Source organism: Mesocricetus auratus, unplaced genomic scaffold (genome assembly GCF_017639785.1).
Source record: "Mesocricetus auratus isolate SY011 unplaced genomic scaffold, BCM_Maur_2.0 Super-Scaffold_100020, whole genome shotgun sequence".
Lineage (NCBI taxonomy): Eukaryota > Metazoa > Chordata > Mammalia > Rodentia > Cricetidae > Mesocricetus > Mesocricetus auratus.
This window is the reverse complement of record NW_024429201.1, coordinates 21,119,344-21,127,285: the sequence shown is the minus strand read 5'-3', so window position 1 is coordinate 21,127,285 and position 7,942 is coordinate 21,119,344. Positions and strand designations below refer to the sequence as shown.

The 7,942-nt window shown below is 44.0% G+C and overlaps 1 long non-coding RNA gene across 1 annotated transcript; it reads right to left on the bottom strand.

Annotated features, from left to right (window-relative positions):
- Positions 1-4,894: 4,894 nt before the first annotated feature.
- Positions 4,895-7,918, bottom strand: LOC121133101. Its single transcript, XR_005869831.1, has 3 exons — positions 7,827-7,918; positions 5,922-6,067; positions 4,895-5,256 (listed from the first exon to the last, which is right to left on the bottom strand). It is a non-coding gene; the product is annotated as an uncharacterized LOC121133101 (long non-coding RNA).
- Between the last annotated feature and the right edge of the window lie 24 nt (positions 7,919-7,942).

The following is a 7,942-nucleotide window of genomic DNA, read 5'->3' as shown; positions in this document are numbered from 1 at the left end:
TAAAGGGAAATCTATATTCCCTAGGGCTCAGGGCACATTGTGGATGAGGAGACAGAAAGACTGTAAAAGCCAAAGGTGGTGACCAGATATAAGGAAACAATGTCTTCTGGATACAACAAGGCAGCTGTACATTCACAGTGGTTATAACAACTTGCACAGATCTGTTCAAACTCAAGCCAGACCAATACCAGCATGGAGAGAGGGGGTGAACACAAAGTCTCACTCTAGCTGAGGATCTATTGGTGACTGTTAGCTGCTGGGAGAGAGATAGTCAGTGTCCTTTAAAATGTAGCTCCTGGTAAGTTGGCCACGCTCCAGTGGAAGGCCATATATCCCAGAATATGTGAGCAGCACAAATTAGACTTGATTGGTATTTCAAAAAGAAAAAAAAGATGATACAAATTTGAGTGGGTAGAGAAAGGGAATGGATCTGGGAGGAGTTGGCAGGGAGGGTGAACACGATCATTACACATTGCATGAGTTCTCAAAGAACTAATTTTAAAATGTTTCTCAATTGCATAGGGTGCGGTGGTATGCAAGGTTGTTTTCACATGGACATTGCACTCCGAACGCATACAGAAGCAACACGTGTGCTATGTGTGAAGAAGAAAGCTCCTGGGCAAATGGCCTTAAATCAGCTTGCCTACTGCAGCATTGCTATTGACATCAATTTCTTCTTCACGCCCAGTTGCATTCCTCTTCCTCTAGGACCAAGGCAACCTCCAACAAATATTGGTTGAACAAACCATTGAAAGTTCAAGTCAGCTTGAAACAGTGAAAAAAAACAGAACGTAATCTGGACAGAGACAAGATTTCAATTTCACTCCTTAAAACTCTGAGATCTTGGCCAAATTATTAAAACTTAGATGTTACATATAAGCAAAATCTCAACTTTGTCTATTTCACATACTCCAGTGAAAGTGAAATCATTGTTACAACTAGATAGCTGTGAAGATAATAAGTGTCCCTTAGAAATGATAGCATTTTGTCTTATTGAATGTTGTGGAGTAAAATCATCATTGATAATAAAAGCTATAATAATAATAATATTACATAGGTCAAGCACAATACTAAAATAGTCTTATAAGATTATTATTATTTCCTTTTAATAGATGAAGAAATTGAGAGTAGGAGAGATTAAGTCATTTGCCCAATATCATACATTATGGGATGATGGGACCAGGATTCAAAGCCAAATTGCCTAACTGGAGTCTGCTCTCCACGGGGACAGGTCAGTTTCCTGATAATGTGTATCACTGAACTGGAAGACAGTCATGCAGTGTTAGCTACCAGTCCGCATTCTCTTTTTTGACACTGGTGTGGAAAGACACCGTGAAGAACCAGCTATGTGTAACAGCAGCAGCTGTAAACCCCATTTCAGGATAAATAGATCAGCGAAGCAAATCGTGTCCTGGACAAATCCAGAAAGCACAGAATGTGCTCGAAGACTTCAACTGACTGTGCTCAGACTCAGCCAGCAACAGTGCCAGGCCTAAGCCAGGCTGGGAACAACCCCAAAAGCAGACACTGCAGCAGCTGCGCTGGGTGACATCATCAGTATGCTTGGTGCCCATCTGTACGGAGCCATGCTGCCTGGAGATACTGCATCACATGGCAGGGGTGCCACGCCCAACTCCTGCTCCCTTGGGATGCCAGGAATGCGGGAGTGATGGCCACTGTCTTCATTCCAAAATGGCATCTGGCTCTGGAATCCCTTCCTGTCCCCATCTCAGCTCAAAGACAAGCTCATTCCTCTCTTTTTCCTTTTCCTGAAGCCACCACACATTTCTGCAGTAGTTCAGGTCTGCTAGACTCTCCCTTATCAAAAGCAGTAAGAGGGGACTGGCAGGATGGTTTAGTTAGTGATGGCACTAGCCACCAACCCTGATGACCAGAGTTTGTTCCCCAGGACTCACATGGTGAAGGAGAGAACTGACTGCCACAGTTTGTCCACTGGCCTCCATAGCACAGTGCACCTACACACAAACACATACAAAATCATGTGTACGTGCATGCACCCATATATGCATTGTTTAAAGCAATAAGAAGAAGGGAGACGCTTTCACCTCAGTTCTAGGGAGTAAATACGCTTTTAAGGCGTCTCAGTTCTTTGAAAATTATCTAGCAAGTTTCCTACAGGAATAGCAAAATATTTTCCCAAGTGGGCAACAGTGGACACATCTGGCTTGGGGAGAAAAGGAAAGAGCAAATTTGCCTTCCAACACTGAGCTTTGGATAGAGACAGATGATTGATAGGTGTGGTCTGGACTGGCGTGCACCCAAGCTTCAGCAGAGACCAAGACTGGGAGCCAGATTGGAAGACACATGGAGGCACCGGGTAAACTCAAGCTTAGAAGACAAAATCATAGCCACAAAGAGCTGCAAAGACAAAAATCCCACTGCACACAAGTGAAGATCAAGGAGCAGTCGGGGTGACCCTTCTCCACCTCCCTGGGTACTCAGAGGAGCCCTTGACCTCACCCCTGAGAGGAGAAAGCGCCACTCCAAAACTTCCACTGCCGGTATTCTACTAGCCAGCCAATGGATTCTCCATAGCTCTCCTGAAATACCATCAACTAAACATTTGTGAGACTGGAGTAAACATGGAATTATGAAGAGAAATGCATAGAGACAGTGTGGTGTTTTGTGTGTTGTGTCTTTTGGAGTTGTTCATATTAAGCAGTAGTCTCTCAAGCAACTGTATCATTTTTCAACTTTGAAAATGAATGACACTGGTTCTCATGGAAAACATAAACTTTAAGCCTGCAAAATACTGTCCGTGTGCACTTGAGTTTCCTTTCTCAGTGCTCCTGGATTAGAAGTCCAAGTAACAGGAATCCTCCCAACTGCTGCTGCCCTGGTGGCATGGGTCCGCTGCTTGAAGAACAGCCGCTGAGGATGTAAACTAACAGGTGTTGCAATTAAACTTCCTGAGGCCCAAGGAGCCAGCTTTGGTACTCCCATCTGAAGGTGGCATGGAGGGAGTGAATGGTGCCCCAGTGGTGACTGAGAGCACCAGTGGCCAGGGTTGAGTAGCTGAACCTTGGCCAGGCAGAGAGCCATTGGAAGGAGTCCAGGCCAAAGCAGGAATGTGGCTGAAGAACGCCAACTCTGCAGGAGACTGCAGCTGCAAACTGCAAAGGCCAAGGTGGGGTGACTGGGGTCAGGGTAGTGGGAAACGGACACCCCAGGAGTCTGCGTGTGGGTAGCAGAGGCAGGGAGAAGCAATGGCTCAGGGTGACTCCCAGGTGCATGGCCATCACCCTTCTGAAAATTGCATATGCATCTGAGGACACGAACAGGTAGTAGGTAAGATTTCCAGAATATGGGTAGTAATGATATTGCCATACATTTCATTTGAGTCTGCAAACTGGTACACAGAGAGGATCTGTGATATAAATAAAACCCATGGATTACAGAGCAGTTTAAAAAGCAGCTGTTTGTTTATTTCACATGAACACATACACATTTGTGTATGTGGACATATAAACAGCATGGCCCAGTAGAACACATTTGCAATTAATTTTAAATTACTAAGTATTAATGAATGATTTTAAGATGCTTGCAAACAATTTGTCCTCAAGAATTTTCATATTTGAACTCCCTTGTGATTCCCTCTAATCTTATTTATATTGTTCATTTGCTTAGCAAATATTCTCTAGCTAATGTCATATTTGTAAGCGCTCCTGGATTATGCAACTGCAGAGACTGGAGCTCCGGAATAAACACAAACACCTGGAGTCCAGAAGAACAGGGTCGCGCTGCTTCATGGAGGTCGGTTTCTTAGAGGGAACAGGATGTCCCCTCTCTTCATTGGAGCACTCAAAAGAAACAGGCTCAGCTGCAAACTCTAAACACACATTAACACATACATGCACATGCACATATTCATACTACATGTGTGTATGTGTAGATATACATATATATGGTCTATTCACTATGACACAGAGATAGAGACACAGAGAGACAGAGAAAGGAAGGAGGGAAGGAAGGAAGGAAGGAAGGAAGGAAGGAAGGAAGGAAGGAAGGAAGGAAGGAAGGAAGAAGGAAGAAGGAGGGAGGGAGGGAGGAAGACCAAAAATGTCTCCAGTTGAATTTCCTCTAAGTCTTTGTGTCTCTCCAGGTGAGAATTACTAGTTTAGATACTCACTACTCAGTAAACAGAAGCACAAGTAGCTCTTAGATGCTTGGCAAAACTCCAGGTCAGCCTATACCTTTTGAATAATAATCTGCATTTTACCTGGGTCCATATGTGACTTGTCAGCATACTGGACTCTGAGGACACTGACTATGTGATGACTTGCTTAACCAGAATACTGTTAAACTTCTATCATGAGCAAAAATGCCTATCTTACTATGGGGACAAACTAACAAATACATAATCTTGGGTCTCATTGACATCCAAGTCTATACTTGTTCAGCTGAGCTAAATGATGCATTATTTTACAACTATCGTCACATATGTACATGCTATCAAATATGTAGCCAAAAATATCCTTATTTACATGTTTAGACATTCATAGCATGTCTTGTCAAGTGAAAAAGTCCATTCCAAAATGTATTCTAGACAAGGTGATCTGCTCTGCAGACACAAATTAATTGAAATGGTATGTGTGTAAATAGTATCTGAATATTATAAGCAAGAAGATGTTTAGAATCTCTTGGGAAAAGGAATTGTGGGTGATTTTAATCTTCTCTCTTACAAGATTTTCAGCATTTTTGTCCACTTTTTTACAATAAGCACATGCCATTTTAGTGATTAGAAAAGACAAGAATCCTTTTTCAGTTTTGCAAAAGATGACCTTCCCGGCTACATCTGCTTTCCTCATAGTCTGGTCTTGCAATAAGGGGGTCCAAGGTTCATAAACCATGTCTACACAATGCCTCGTCTGGCTAATATTCATGTATCCGCTCGTCTGGAGACAGGATCGGGACTAAAGGCAGATGTTATTCAACTACCCGTGTTGGAGACCTTTATAGCCTCTGGGGTGGGGGTGGGGAGTCAGAGAAGTATAACACAAAGTCTGTCTCAGGCTCAGCTGAGGGAGCAGACAGCAGAGACTCAACTATCCCATACCCTCTTCCCACCGGCCATATGGCTAGGCTTCACTTGCCGACTTCTCCATGGTTCAGGTAGTGCTTGGGACTGTTGACATGTTAGCAGAAGTGATGTGGGAAGCTCCACTCCACTTGCCACCCTGTGATTTTGCCCCCACTCTCCACTCATGCTGAGCTGGTGTCCACAGGGCCCAGGAGCTGCACAACAGAGCCACAGAGGGAGAAGATCCTGAACCCCTGCCCCACATGAAACAAACAGAACAGAGGGAGAAGATCCTGAACCCCTGCCCCACATGAAACAAACAGAACAGAGGGAGAAGATCCTGAACCCCTGCCCCACATGAAACAAACAGAACAGAGGGAGAAGATCCTGAACCCCTGCCCCACATGAAACAAACAGAACAGAGGGAGAAGATCCTGAACCCCTGCCCCACATGAAACAAACAGAACAGAGGGAGAAGATCCTGAACCCCTGCCCCACATGAAACAAACAGAACAGAGGGAGAAGATCCTGAACCCCTGCCCCACATGAAACAAACAGAACAGAGGGAGAAGATCCTGAACCCCTGCCCCACATGAAACAAACAGAACAGGCTGCCATTTGGGAACGTACTTGGGATGTGATACAAGTAAGAAATACTAAATCTTGGTCACATTTGAGTCATGAATGGCGGGGGTGGGGTGCCTTTGTTACAGAATATTTGTATCAGGCTTTGAACCAAGTACCGTTGGTGTACAAAGAGAAGAGAAGCAGAAAATAATTAACCAGGGGTCGGGGCAGGGTTCCTCTTAAGGAAGACACATTTGAGGAACTGAGCCACTGCTAACTTTATCCTCACATCCAGGCTTTGGGGAACACTTACTGGCACAAAGCGTCTGCACGGCGGTGATGGTGCTGGTCAAACATAGGTACAAAAGGGCAGGCCCTATTTTTCTAGTCTTTGTGGTTTCCTTTGCGAGCCTTGCGCCTATGTATCAATTGCGTTTCTTACGTGCTGCGTTAAAATACCTAACGAAAGCAATTCAGAGAAGGAAAGGTTTAATTGCACTCACGGTTTGAAGGTTTTAAAGGTCCTCGTGACAGGAAAGAGATGGAGAGAGGAGCCTGAGGCAGCTGGTTGCAATGTCTCTGCAGCCCAGAAGCAGAGAGACGTGAATGCCAGTGCCCAACTTGCTTCCTCCCTTTTGTTCAGTCTGGGACCCCAGCCCATGGAATGGTGTCACCCATAGTCATGGTGAGTCCTTCCATCTCAATTAACCCAGTGTAGAACTGCATACACACACAATATGTTCACAGCCTTGTGGTATTTCTAGATGTTGTCAATTGACCATATTAACCAACAGACTAGGAGACATGATTATCTTAAGCATGAAGAGTGGATTTGCAGCAATCCTCTTCTAGAAAGCTGCTCTTCAGCAGGACTCCGAGGTCCCCAGTTGCTCAGCATAGCCATGATGTCACTTTAGCAGCGGTTGTATATAAAGGCTAACAAGTCGTCCTGGTAGAGTGCCTGGAGTTTCTTGCTTGCTTGAACATAATGGCTCTTTCATTTGAAGTTGCATCGAGATGAATCTTGGCATGGGGCTTGTCAGCCAGATGTGAAATTTTATTGTCAAACAAATAAGCCAAAAGAAAAAAGTGTAAAAATGTTTCATGGATCCCCCGTTGTTGTGATAGACTATTAGTTCATTGAAAAATTGAGCTAAGAGATAAAAGCTCCGATTTAAAGTATAAAATTTTGCAAACAGTTACTATTTTAAAAATATGACTGTGTATATATACATATGTATATATGTATATTCAAGAGCCTTTGAAATAATAGCCAACAACAAAATGACCATGCACATTAATAAACTGTTTGGGTAGGCCTAGAATATTCTCTTTCCTTCTCACTGAACTGAGGCCTTGATGTTGAATAGCAAACGCTGACCTACAAATAATGTCTCTATTTCACATGAACTTCTTTGAGTCTTTTCCTAGGCAAGCAAGAGGCACTGTCTGGAAGTTATCTTAACAACCAACGCTTCCTATTGGATGACAGAAATGACTTAATGCTAAGGGGATGACTTCTCCACTAACACCTTGAATAAAGGCATGTTTGGCAACAGCCTTAAACATGGTATTCACAGGGTATCATGTCAGCAAAAAACCAGAATGAACCAGGGAACCAGATAATTTGGAATCAAAGGCTACCTGGTCAGAGCCAGAGAAACTTCAGGCTATCCAACACCTTCAATGAGTTAGTATCATAAAAATGAGCAGCAGGGTGGAGGCATTGACAACATCATAGAGACAAGAAGAATGACATTGGAAAAACTCTGGCAAACTATCAAACGGCACAGAGCATGGGTAAATTATGAATCCCTGCTGGAACACAAGCAGAGTCAGTGCTATTGATGAAGTCTGACTCCTCCAGGCGGCCAATCCAGGGCCCCCTGGAAGCCTGCTGCAGACCACCAGGGAAGCAGAGACCACCCCTGAAGGACCCCTAAGCTGGTGGGTAACTCTGGAGTCCAGAGGTAGCACTGTCTGTGGCCACAGCTCCTTTTATTGCCTGAGGGACACAATGATATTTATACCTCATTCTCGGAGTCTATGGGGCTTAATAAGTTCAAGTGCATAGGCACCAAGAAGCTTGGAGAAAAGACTAGAATTATATTATTCCTGGCTGGGAGCATTCCCTTTAAAATGTCTCCTAATTACAGTACCACCCTTGTAGATACAGACCACAGCGAGGTCCTGGGCTGTATTGTAAACTTATTCCCACCTAATAAACTTCTTTTCTTGGCATTTTTCTCCCTGAAGCATGTTCTTTTATCCCACTGCTTTCTAAATCCAGGCCTGCCAACTTTAGATGTCTCCAAGGGGTGAAACTAGATGAAG